This window comes from Dermacentor variabilis, chromosome 9 (genome assembly GCF_050947875.1).
Source record: "Dermacentor variabilis isolate Ectoservices chromosome 9, ASM5094787v1, whole genome shotgun sequence".
Classification (NCBI taxonomy): Eukaryota; Metazoa; Arthropoda; class Arachnida; order Ixodida; family Ixodidae; genus Dermacentor; species Dermacentor variabilis.
The window spans coordinates 113753676-113766976 of record NC_134576.1 but is presented as its reverse complement, the minus strand read 5'-3'; positions in this window follow the sequence as shown (position 1 = coordinate 113766976).

Here is a 13301-nt window from a genome sequence, read left to right as displayed (position 1 = left end):
ACACTGAATTTTTAACCTCTTCTGGTTGACCTGTTTTCACGGTTCCGTAACACAACAAATCTCACCTCATGAATCCCCACTGGAGGGCTAAGCGAGATAAATCCTGATATTCAAGTGATGTGGTGTCACCGAGGGAAAACTGAGTAAGCGCATCTCGACTTGGGTTACTGAGTAAACAACCATCCGCGTATGAGGATTCTAACAAAAATGAACATTCCAACAAGCTCATGCGGATACGTGCAATGAAGCACGTATGTTGTACCCAAAATCAAGTCGATACTGTCTGCTTTTCAGCCCAATAAGGTACAAGACGGCTCACCTGCCAAGTATTAATTTGTTCAGTGCGAAAACATTCTAAGGCACTGCTTTGGGCTGAATTCGCGTTTGCGCTGAGCTTTTGGGACTAGGTGACCTGTAGTCAGAACGCCGCTGCTAAAATTAAGGTGCGTGGCAACATCAGTGGGGTGCGGAGTACATATGTTGCGCGCGAGAGTAACTGATATCCCTTCAAGTTGGCGTGACGTGGGTGAAGCCGCGAGGCAAGTGAACGAGGGAAGCGCCTGCATGCAAAGAAAATCGCGTACCGGGTACAGTACGAGGGAGCGATTGCGTGACAAAGCAGCGCCACCTAGAGGACGGTGTAGGTAACCTTGAGCGAAGTGGAGATGGAGACACGAGGCGAAGCGTCGGGGATGAGGAAGGTAGGTGGATGCGCTCTGCGTTGACCTCGTCTGGCAGTCGCTAGAGTTTCTTTGCGATGCATGCGTATCGCGTTCGTCTCCTGATAACATCGTCCTCCTGCCCTGTACGCTGTGTGTTCGAGTGAATGCGTGCGACGGTGGGCCGACGTTGGCGGCTAAGTCTCGCCTGCGCAAAGGTAAGAAGCGCGCCGTAATCCCTCACGCGCATGTTACCTGAGCAGGGGAAGGAGGTAGAGGGGCGTTGTACTTCAGCCGTGAGTGGTCGCGCGGGCTTTATCTTGAAAGCGGTATCTTTTAGGGGCACAGTCTACGTAATCCCACGGCTATGTTCTCACCAATTAGTGTCTGTTGAAGCGACAGACAGAGCGAGTGTCACTTCGCTCGCTGTTGCTGCCGCGATTCCTCACGCCAGCGTTTTGCAGGCGAGTGTCCGGGGTGATCGAGGGTGAAGCGCTCATGTTTGCTTGTACGCGCTGACGCGATGCTGGGTGATTAGATATTATGTGAATGTTAAAAATGGCGCGTTCTACTCCGGCGGCTGCTTGGTATGGTGCAGCGTTGCGAACATGCCATTGAGTACGATACGTGATGCGGACAGTGTAAGCGTCTAGGTGCACCGAATTCCGATAGCGTCGTGTGCACTGTAGAACCCATACGCTTACTCGTCACCGGCGTTCGCGAAGGATAACGTCACTGTAACTTTTCTTATATTCCGTCTTTAGGATGCGAGCTGAACGCTATACTCGCGTCAAAGAGGCACAAGATGTTCTCTGTCGAGTTACTGATGTTTCAGCTTTGCGTGTAAGTGGTGGGCATATTGTGTGCACCATGCAGAGGGCCAAAATATCTCTCTTTGATAACTAATGACTGAGCTACTGAATGAAAACCAGGGTAATTCTTGTTGACTCCTATTAACGTTGTGTGGCCTGTTTGTGTATTAGCCAGTGTTTTCATTTCGTTTGTGTACCATGTCATTCTGTCACTGCGCAGTAAATAATGGACTATGCATACGACTTTAGCTTGGGGTAAGTTCGGAATTCCGCGACGAAGAGATGTACATGCGGACCCCGTAGTACCTCGTTGCAAGGTGCGTACTACATTATAAAATGTACGTCTGATACAACGGTGTCTCTTATACGTGAACTTTTTCGTAAACATGGCTGCTTTGGGCACGTAGTGCGTCTTATACAAATGTGCGAATTATACACAGGAAAATGCGGCATGTTCTTACTTTAGCGCAAGCGCAACAAATTCAGCAATAGAGAATATTTTCACCGAAATACCCTTCGCAACTACACATAAAATTTCAGACAACAAATAAGTAAGAGCTTCAAGTGGATGTATCATGTGTGTGGTTTGTCTGTATTATATCGTTTCAACAATGTGTAATTTCTAAGATTCTGAAAAGAGGCGATGCTACGAGGAATTACTGCTGAACCAACGCTGATTTTATTATCCAAAGTAAACGTATGAATGTTATAAAATGGCGAAAGCTTGAAACGATGTCGATAAATTTTACTGCACTTCGGTGAAACAAAAGCAGAAAACATATCCCTAGTCAAAAGCAATATTATTGCTCATATATTGAAAGGTTGCGCCAAAGCTCATGAAAATCTACAACCTAAAAAAAAAACTAGAGTGCAGTTTACCAATAAACTTGCTCAATAACAGAACCAGCTATCGTAATTACGAAAGTTTAAGCGGATCCATTTAATCAAGAAAGGTACACCTTACTTAATATGTTTGCAATTCTCAGAGGGTACTGAAAATGCCCTGCTTACAAATCATAGGTGCTTATGAGAGTGTGTACAATATAACAGTTTTTGTCTGCGTCAGATTTCGTAATTGTGATAAAGAGTTATGCACTGGGCATTCAAGTATTTTTTGGAGCTTTCAACAATGTTCGAATAAAAATGACAATTCTGTAAAAACGAAAATTGCCTTGTACAATAACTCTATGTATGTACATATATATATATATATATATATATATATATATATATATATATATATATATATATATATATATATATATATATATATATATATATATATGGTTGCTTTCTGGCGCTATGGGATCAATATAAGCTGCAGAAAAGAAGGACAAGAGTAATGGATAGGACAAACGTAGAACACGCGGCATGCAGGCGAATGTATTAAAGACTTGAATTGAGGAGAATTGAAGACAATGGTCCATGAGATCCCGCGTGGTTTCCAAAGTACTTCATTATATGCGCTGTCATCGTGGTTAGGTGAAGAAAAACGAACACCTTCCGCTGTTAACGTAAAGACCGAGGCGGTGGAAATAGTCCATTTTTTAGGTACACGGTGAAGATTTTCACTGTGTTCTGCATCTGGTGAACGCATATTGGAAAGATGCGACGGAAATTTGAGAGTCGTAATTACGTGTAAACCATACGCTTAGAGCGCACAAGTTTAACATTTTGTGGCTTTAGTTGGTACAGCAGCCTCTCAAGTGCTAAATAAATCAATTTTCCTTTTGTATTTGTCAGGTCAAGACCCAAATGAATTATGAGGACGGGAACATCTTCGATGACGAATTGGTACGTCAACGTTTCTGAACACAACAAAATGATGCAAGGACTTAGAGCTCCGGTTTTCGTAATCACAGAGACGTGTGGCCGAATGCTGTGAGATCGAATATGGCAGCAAAGATGTGCTTCCTTCGTTCGTCTTTAGTTATCTTCAATAATTGATTCTGTTTACGTCGCGACTCACCCTTGGTTGAGTGTTTAAAAGTGTTCAACTATTCACTACAAGCATCCATGAATCAGAGGTTGTAATTTCGATGAGAGACGATGACAATTGCAAGCGTCAAGCACTAAGGCGCATGCAAATGACCTTTTAGTTTTGTATTTCGCTGCTTTCTTCTCTAGTGATCCCTCAATCGGCGATTTCTGTAACACGGCACAGAAAGACATAACAATGTTTTCTGCGCTGAATCTTGACGTTTCTCAGTTGGCTTCATATTTAGAGCTCATAGTGCTTTCACTGTACTTGCCAGGTGTCTTTATCAGGACAAAAAAAAAAAAAGAAACACGACTTGAAATTTTTCTGAACGGTAATTACTTATCATGTCAGGCTTGATAAAGCAAACTACACGTAGACTCCTGGTTTACTCTTGATAAAATAAAATTCAGTATCTATATTATTCTAGAAAGGAAAAGGTAACATTAAAAAACTTCCATTTAGGCGTTATGCAGCTACGCTACAATAAAAGTACAAGTTGCTCATTCGTGCATCTCGCTTAGCCTTTCGAACTGCTCAGTATTTCTTTTGATCTTACTGATTTGAAATCTTTTTTTATCATGCTGCCCTTTTAAATTTTAATTTCGACCTACAACCTAACCTCCTTGGGTAGTATGTCAGGAATTTCTCTAGGGAAACACATTCAGTTTTATTTAAATCATTTGACACTTCTACTCGAAACGTGAGGACTACCAAAAACGATCAACTTCAGAAGATGTATAGGTAAAATATGACGATCTCCTAAGTACCAGAAAGTAAATTAGACAGAGCTCAACATAGAGTAAATCTAACCAGAAGTAGGTTAAATGGTACAGCTTGTGAGTCTTGTGTATTTATTTTCGTTTTCAGGTATCAGGATCTTTTTCGTTTTTCATTTTCCAGAAGCCCGCGGAAAAAGCCCTAACTTCTTGGAATTTGTCCCTGCACTTCATTAACCTCGCTTGTGTAGGCGCTCTACACATTACAGGTAACAATCCAGCAGAAATTTCCCTCGGAGCCACTGCAAATGTAACGATAGGAACATCGACGTCACACATCTTCTAGGTAAGTAGCAAAAGTTATTGAGCATCAGCACATATTAGGCGCTGTAAAAAGGAAACTGACCCTTTCACGTAGTTTTCTAGCAAGGGAAGGTGGTTAAGACCGGAAGACAAAAAAAAAAAAAAACACGAGGGAGTAAACCACTAGCAGTTGCCGCTGCGAAAACTCATCAAACATTTTATACACTATGCATCACAATACTGAAGCCTAGGCACGATGGCCCTGTTCGGTAAACCAGTACATTTTTTTTAAGTGTTGAAATTAATGCGCAACCCAAAAGCTCCCCGTATACAATCTCCGTGTGAGCTCACGTCAGTGGTGGCGTTTAGACTTGGTCACGTTTATCATAGGGTAAAAAAATGGCCGCTCATTTCCGGGGTGCACGCTGGTCAGGTCCTCGCCCCGGTCCTTTCTAGCGGCGAGCTCGGCGACGCTCAGGATGGGGGCCTCCGGGGGCACGAAGGCGGACGTTCCGAACAGAACCGAGCGCGCCATCTCTCCAAAGGCATTGTCGACGTCTCGGATGTTCGTTTCGGTAAACGTAGCTCCGTGCAACGCATCGTATGGCAAACTCCATCGGAAGCGTGACAGGAGGTGTATGGCAAAAGCGTTCCGCCAATACGGGTAGGCGTGTGGCTTGTACAGGACGTCCAGCATGTCCATTCCGGTTTCCAGGCCATAGTGCATTCGATGGACGATATGCGGATGCGGTATGAACAGAACTTTCGCGGGCACCTCACCCGCGTTGTAATACCAGACTGAGTCATTGAACCTGCGCCATGGAAAGTAGGACCGCTGAAGTGATAACGCTGTCCTGCGTCTTTACATGCTTCACAACAAACTTGTTAGAGACTGGTGCGACGCATCTGCGGAGATCTGTACCTCTAGACTGCTACGCACTACCCCTTGGTTTACTTAACGCCGGGCAAGTGCTTATTTTCTTGCTGTAGTCTTGCCTTGTCCTCAGGCCAAAGGTGGCCCATAAGTTGCAAACTTACGCAAGACTTCGAGCCGAGGCAAGGCAGCCGGATGTTATGCCAACGATTACCCATGCGGGGCCTCCTTCAGCGGCCTGTACACTTGCCCCAACTTTAGGCAACCAGTACAACCCAAAACCGAGCACGTGATGTAGGAATGTCGAGTAGGCGGTGTGCTGTGGAAAAAATTTCCGTGTGTCACACACATGTAGGATCCCACCAGTGGGTAGCCTAAAGGAGTGTAACATGGCCCATGAGTCCCTGCTGGCTCTAGCCAGGATATTCGGGCTGTAATACCAGCTGTACATCCATATGGTTGCATTGTGCCTTACATCCCGGCACACATTCACATTCACATTGTTCGTATTAGGCAAAAGCGGCATATCATCAATGAAACATCAATTCACCGAATCAATAAGGCTGTGCTAATAGTACTCTTTGAAATCGAGTAGAATACCAGATGTAATAGTACCGAAGCAATTTAATTATATACCAAATACTTCTCGAATAACTGGCGAATTAAAAACAGTCGCCTTCGCTCAGAAATTTAAAACTATGATCACAATGTAGATTATTCAAAACGTTAACAAGCTTCTGTCGTTACATTGCACAATATGAAATGCTGTTTATTTAAAGTACAAATGGAGCATTAGGCACAAATTATCAGCACAATTGTTACTTCTGGGGACGCACGAATCATCGTGGTTAACCTGGAAGCGTCCACGTCTTTGGGTGCAGTAATGGTAGAAACTATGAGCATTAGTGTTAAGGCAAAGGCAATAAAGGCACTTTCAATTAAGGTAGAGTTAATGAAGTCACTCGAACTAGCGACCTTTAAATGGAGCAAAGAAGTAATATGGAGTAACAACGCTTTCGAATCAGAATGTCAATGAACTTCTCGAATATCTCGTGATCACCCAGGCTTTCGCTTTCGTCGCCCTTAGCGTATGCTTAGGTGACTGCAAACCTCCTTTTTCTTCGGTCGCTTCTAAGTTATTGCTGCAAAGTATATTTTTTCGTACAACCATTGCTTATGTTATCTGCCGGGATATGCATTTCTTGCGACCAAGTTTTTGCAGTCTTACGCATTCGTAAGACTGCAAATGTACCTGCGAGAAGATGGTAAAATATTTGAAATGAAAAACAACCTTTAGATAACTACGTGCGTGGTCAAGAATGTTACACTCGCAAAAGCACCGCCATGATGGAATTAGCATTGCGGCTAACGCGCGATTATACACAGATATGCGGAAATAAACGTATAAAATGCTCCAACCACTTGTATTTTATTGCAAAAATAAGCATCGGCACTTGATATTTGTATAGATTTTATGTGCGCTTCATCTCGTCTTTCTTTCCTAGAAAGACCCAATATTTTTCTTTTTCTTTATTTAATTTTTTGTGTGTGTGAGGGTAAGTGTGTGGACCCCTAAACTAGCTAACTTATCGACTGCCTAAGCCTTTGTGCATTGGATCTTCTCTGAATCGCCTCTCGTCGTCCACGCCTGCTGTTGATTCACACTGAGAACTCAACTTCACCTGGACTGGGCCTTAGAAGACAACCTTCTCAAATACCAGGAGCCTTCATTGGTCCACCTCAATATACAATCCTGTTGCGTATGCTTTTTTTTGCTACGTTCACGCTTAAGTTGGGCATTCGTCTGCTCAATGGCAAACATCAAATTTCTGTATGGTGGCGGCGCGTTGACGGTTTCCGGATCGATGCATGAGCGCTGTGCGGAAGCCTTTGTTTTTGCTTTCTCCAGAGTCAGTTATGTTGGCTGTGGGCTCCTATACTAGGCCGATTCAATTCGCTCCGAACCATCGAACCCGCTTCTCAGGGGGGAAAGTGGTATCAGTAGTAGTAAAGTAGCAAAGTAGTACTACTCGACTTACTGGCGGTAGGTCTCTAGGTAGAGACGAAGGAAGCGCGAATTCTTGTGAAAGAACATCACCATGTTTCCCATGTTGACCCCGTTCTCAAAGTTGAGGCTTGCCTCGTATCGCAGGAACCGTCGCAGGGATTGAATCACGAACACGTCTTTGTCGAAGTAGTATCCTCCGTAGCGCATCAGAGCTCTCAGGCGGAGCACGTCTGTAGCGTGGTGAGATACCTGCGTGAGAACTGCAGGTGTAGAGCACGGAATTCCGCATCGATTTGAGCCCTATACTGCGTCACATTCAAAAAGTAAGTCACATTTAGTCGCTAGTGGCTCGGGTACCATTCAGTCACTCATATAGATAATGTAATGGGGTCTATTGAACAGTTCAGATGGTAGCATCTGTTCGTAACCGAGAAGGTAGGTGACACTTAGCAGGAACAGGTGCTTGCCCTAACGGCTCACACTCGTGCTAAGCACTGGCGATCCGGCTGGCCCATTACTTGCACTGCAAGCATGGAAAAGACGATCTGGCCGACCTTGTCCTTGTGCTATTTTTCCTCATTATAATTGGTGCAAAAGCGGAGCCATCCTTGCGACGTACGACGTGGACACGGGCGGGTCATAAAATAGTTTCAGACGGGGAACGTGAACAACCACGGCGGCGCTTATCGGATGTCGGTGTAAGCGTCTGCATGACATGGTTGAGCGGGGAGGTTCGTTCGACGATGCGGTATGGTCCATAATGCGGCGAGAGAAGTTTAGTCGATAGTCCAGGCGTCGACAACAAGACAAGTGTGCCGGGAGCGAAGTTCGGATTCGTAGCGTCGCCATCACGGTTGGCTTTTTGTCGTTGTTGGTCGGCGGAGGTGAACTTTCGGGCCAATTGACGGCATTCCTCGGCGTATCAATTGACGGCTGAAACGGGAGCAAACTCTGACGTGTCTGGTTTATAAGGCAAAACAGTATCGACGGTATGGGAAGGATTGCGACCGCAAGAAAAAGTATGGAGAAAATCCTGTAGTACTTTGTGCAGCCGTACTATATGCGTATGTGACAAATGGGAGGATGATGTCCCAGCTTGTATGCTCCGATGAAACGTACATGGTGAGCATATCACCAAAAGTGCGGCTGAAACGCTCTATAAGCCCGTTAGATTGAGGATGGTACGCCGTAGTGGTCTGATGAACTATGTAGCATTGAGCAAGCAGAGCTTGAACCTCCTGCGACAAAAACACACGGCCTCTATCACTCAGCAAGTCCGGACGTGGGCCATGACGAAGAATGAAACGATGGAGCAGAAAGGAGGCAGCGTCACTGATGGTCTCTGCAGGTAGAGCAGCAGCTTTAGCATAGCGTGTAATGTAATCAACTGTGACTATAATCCATCATTTGCAATCGGGTGTTAGTTGTAGCGGACCGTACAGGTCAATTCCCACACGGTCGAAGGCACGAGCAGGGCACGGAAGTGGCTGCAATTAACCGTGGCACGGATGAGGCGGATATTTGCGGCGTTGTCATTGCTGGCACGAGCGGAAAACTTTTGGACAAAAGCAAACATTCCTCGCCTGTAGTAACGTTGCCGCATGCGCTCATACGTCTTCAAAACGCCTGCGTGTGCACATTGTGGTTCAGTATGGAACGATGCGCAAATGTCGGAACGAAGAGTCCTAGGGATAACCAGGAGCCGCTTGCGAGCATTGGGCTGGTAGTTGCGTCGATACAAGAGCTTATCCCGTACAGCAAAATGGGTAGCCTGACGACGCAGGGAGCGGGAGATGGGAGATGCAGGCGAGCCAGAAAGGAGATCCAAAAGAGGGGCCACCCAAGGATCCTTGCGCTGTTCTGATGCGAAAGTGTCGATGTCGACCGAGGATACCGCCTCAGTGGGGGAGAGGGAGTCGTGTCGGCTGGCAGCGGAGAGAGGCACAGAGCGTTAGCGTCAGTGAGCTTGGGACCTGAGCGGTAGATGAGGTGCATATCGTATTCTTGAATGCGCAGAGTCCAGCGGGCAAGGCGTCCAGACGGGTCTTTTAAAGAGGATAACCAACAAAGGGCGGGATGGTCAGTAACCACACATTGAAAGGCCTGCCGTAAAAAGAAGGGCGAAACTTCCCGAGTGCCCAAGCGATGGCCAGGCATTCTTTTTCTGTGACGCTGTAATTGCGTTCCGCTTTGGTCAGCGCACGACTGGCGTAAGCAGCGACGTACTCGGAGTATCCAGGCTTGCGCTGCGCAAGGACAGCGACAAGACGCATACTACTGGCATCGGTATGCACTTCACTTGGGGCGGTGGGGTCGTAGTGTCGCAGTATAGGCGTAGACGTCAGGAGATGGCGTAAGGTCACGAAAGCGGTGCCGCATGCAGGAAACCAGGAGGATAGGTCGTTGCCGCCACTTAAGAGTTGTGTCAGAGGTGATATAATCGAGGCGAAATTCCGAACGTAGCGTCAGAAGTAAGAATAGAGGCCGATGAAGGCGCGAAGTTCTTTGAGTGCCTAAGGTTTACGAAACTCGGCCAGAGCGCGAACTTTTGATGGGTCGGGGTAAATGCGGTCTTGTGATACGACGTGACCCAGAATCATGAGCTTGCGGGCGGCGAAGTGACACTTTTTCAGGTTCAGTTGCAGGCCTGCGCTGGACAAGGACGTCAGCACTTGCCAAAGGCGAAGAAGATGCGTGCTGAAATCAGAGGCGAACACAAGGATGTCGTCGAGGCCGCATAAACACGTGCTTCATTTTAGGCCGCGCATGATATTGTCCATCATTCGTTCAAACGTAGCAAGCCCATTGCATAGGCCAAATGGCATCACATTAAATTCGTATAAACCATCTGGAGTAATGAATGCAGTTTTAGGGAGACCTACTGCTGACATCGGGACCTGCAGTAGGATGCAATATGGATGAGCTAGTTCAAGCGGCTGAGGAGTTCTATAGAGATTTATACAGTACCAGTGGCACCCATGACGATAATGGAAGAGAGAATAGTCCAGAGGAATTCGAAATCCCACAGGTAACGCAGCAAGAAGTAAAGAAAGCCTTGGGAGCTATGCAAATGGGGGAAGGCAGCTGGGGAGGATCAGGTAACAGCAGATTTGTTGAAGGATGGTGGGCAGATTGTTCTAGAGAAACTGGCCCCCCTCTATACGCAATGCCTCATGACTTCGAGCGCACCGGAATCTTGGAAAAACGCTAACATAATCCTAATCCATAAGAAAGGGGACGCCAATGACTTGAAAAATTATAGACCGATCAGCTTACTGTCCATTGCCTACAAAGTATTTACTAAGGTAATTGCAAATAGAATCAGGAACACATTAGACTTCCGTCAAACAAAGGACCAGGCAGGATTCCGTAAAAGCTACTCAACAATAGACCATATTCACACTATCAATCAGGTGATAGAAAAATGTGCGGAATAAAACCAACCTTTATATATAGCTTTCATTGATTACGAGAAAGCGTTTGATTCAGTCGAAACCTCAGCAGTCATGGAGGCATTGCGGAATCAGGGTGCAGACGAGCCGCATGTAAAAATACTGAAGAATATCTATAGCGGCTGCACAGACATCGTAGTCCCCCATAAAGGAAGCAACAAAATCCCAATAAAGAAAGGCGTCAGGCAGGGAGATACGATCTCTCCAATGCTATTCACAGCGTGTTTACACGAGGTATTCAGAGGCCTGGAGTGGGAAGAATTGGGGATAAGAGTTAATGGAGAATTCCCTAGTAACTTGCGATTCGCTGATGATATTGCATTGCTTAGTAACTCAGGGGACCAACTGCAATGTATGCTCGCTGACTTGGAGAGGCAAAGCCGAAGGGTGGGTCTAAAAACTAATATGCAGAAAACTAAAGTAATGTTTAACAGTCTCGGAAGAGAACAGCAGTTTACAATAGGCAGTGAGGCACTGGAAGTGGTGAGGGAATACATGTACTTCGGACAGGTAGTGACTGCAGATCCGGATCATGAGACTGAAATAATCAGAAGAATAAGAATGGGCTGGGGTGCGTTTGGCAGGCATTCTCAGATCATGAACAGCAGGTTACCATTATCCCTCAAGAAAAAAGTTTATAACAACGGTGTCTTACCAGTACTCACGTATGGTGCAGAAACATGGAGGCTTACAAAAGGGTTCTACTTAAATTAAGGACGACGCAACGAGCTATGGAAAGAAGAATGATAGATGTAACGTTAAGGGATAAGAAAAGAGCTGATTGGGTGAGGTAACAAACGCGAGTTAATGATATCTTAGTTGAAATCAAGAAAAAGAAATGGGCATGGGCAGGACACGTAATGAGGAGGGAAGATAACCGATGGTCATTAAGAGTTACAGAATTGATTCCAAGGAAAGGGAAGCGTAGCAGAGGGCGGCAGAAAGTTAGGTGGGCGGATGTAATTAAGAAGTTTGCAGGGACAACATGGCCAAAATTAGTAGATGACCGGGGTAGTTGGAGAAGTATGGGAGAGGCCTTTGCCCTGCAGTGGGCGTAAGCAGGCTGATGATGATCATGAAAGATTTGCAACGTGCTCATGGCACTGGAGAACACATATTGCAAACATACGCTGGCCATTCATGAATTCAAGTTTTAACCGCACGCTCAGAGCCCATTAATTTCTAATTTTGTTGCTACAGTTGGTAGAGCGGCCTCTCTACTACGAAATGAATCTGTTTCCCTTTTACATTTTGAAGGCAAACACCGGAACTAATTATGAGGACGCGAAGATCTTCGACGACGTAATGGCACGTCAACGTTTGTGAAGACAACTAAATGATGCTAAGGCTTACAGAGGACGTGTGGCCGGTCGCTTTGTGATCGAGTATGGCAGCAAACATGTGCTTCCTGTGTTAATGTTTACTTATCTTCGCGACTTATGCACTGGGCGTCATGACTCACTCCCTCTTGTCTTAGCTGTTTAAAAATGTTGAACTATTCACTACAAAGATCCATGAATCAGAGGTGTTAATTTCTATGGCGATAAAAATAACAAGCGTAAAGCATTAGGGCGCATGAAGATCATATATTTTTCAATTTTTTACTCCCCTACTCTCGTCGAAAATGGTCCTCCAATCGGCGGTTTCAGTAACACGTCCTAGAAAGTCACAACTATGTTTTCTGAGCTCAATTTTTGCCTTCCTCAGTTCACTTCATGTTTAGCGCTCTTAGTGTGGACACTGTATTTGTGAGGTGTCCTTAAAAAGGCTAAAAATTATATGTCTTGAGAGTTTTTAACAGAAACTACTTATTATGTCATGCTTGATAAAGCAAATAACTCTCAGACTTCAGGTTTGCTCTGAGGAAAAGAAATTCTGTCTTTATTATTGCAGAAAAAAAAAGATAACATTGAAAAACTTCTATTCATACTTTGTGCAGCTATGCGGCGTTAAAAGTACAAGTTCGTCATTCGTACATATCATTTCTCCGTTCAATTTCCTGAGTATTTCTTTCCGTATTTCTTTTTCCTTTTTTCTTCGTTGTATTACCCTTACTGATTTGTTGTGTTGTCTCTTCTTTCTTTTCTTGCCATATTAAAGTATTTGCAATCTGCAACCTAAACATCTTATGTAATACGTCAAGAACTTCGCTAGGGAAAAACCTTCAGGTTTATTTAAACGCTTTGACCCTTGTACTCGAAAGGCCAGATGTAGCAAAAACAAGCAACTTCAGAAGATGTATAGATAAAATACGACGATCACGACAGTCTCGAAGACGACGACGATCCCGAAGAAAGTATATTAGACACAGATTTCAACAAAGTGTAGAATATTTCTAACCACAAGTAGGCTAAATAGGCAAAGGTAGTGGCTTGCGTTTTTCTTCTTCGTTTTCAGGAGTGCCTCAAGAAGTCACTGGGCTTTTGACTATCCCTGGAAAGCGCTTTAGTTTGACAGCATTGGTCAAAAAACGCGCAGCAAGACGAAATGAGTGGT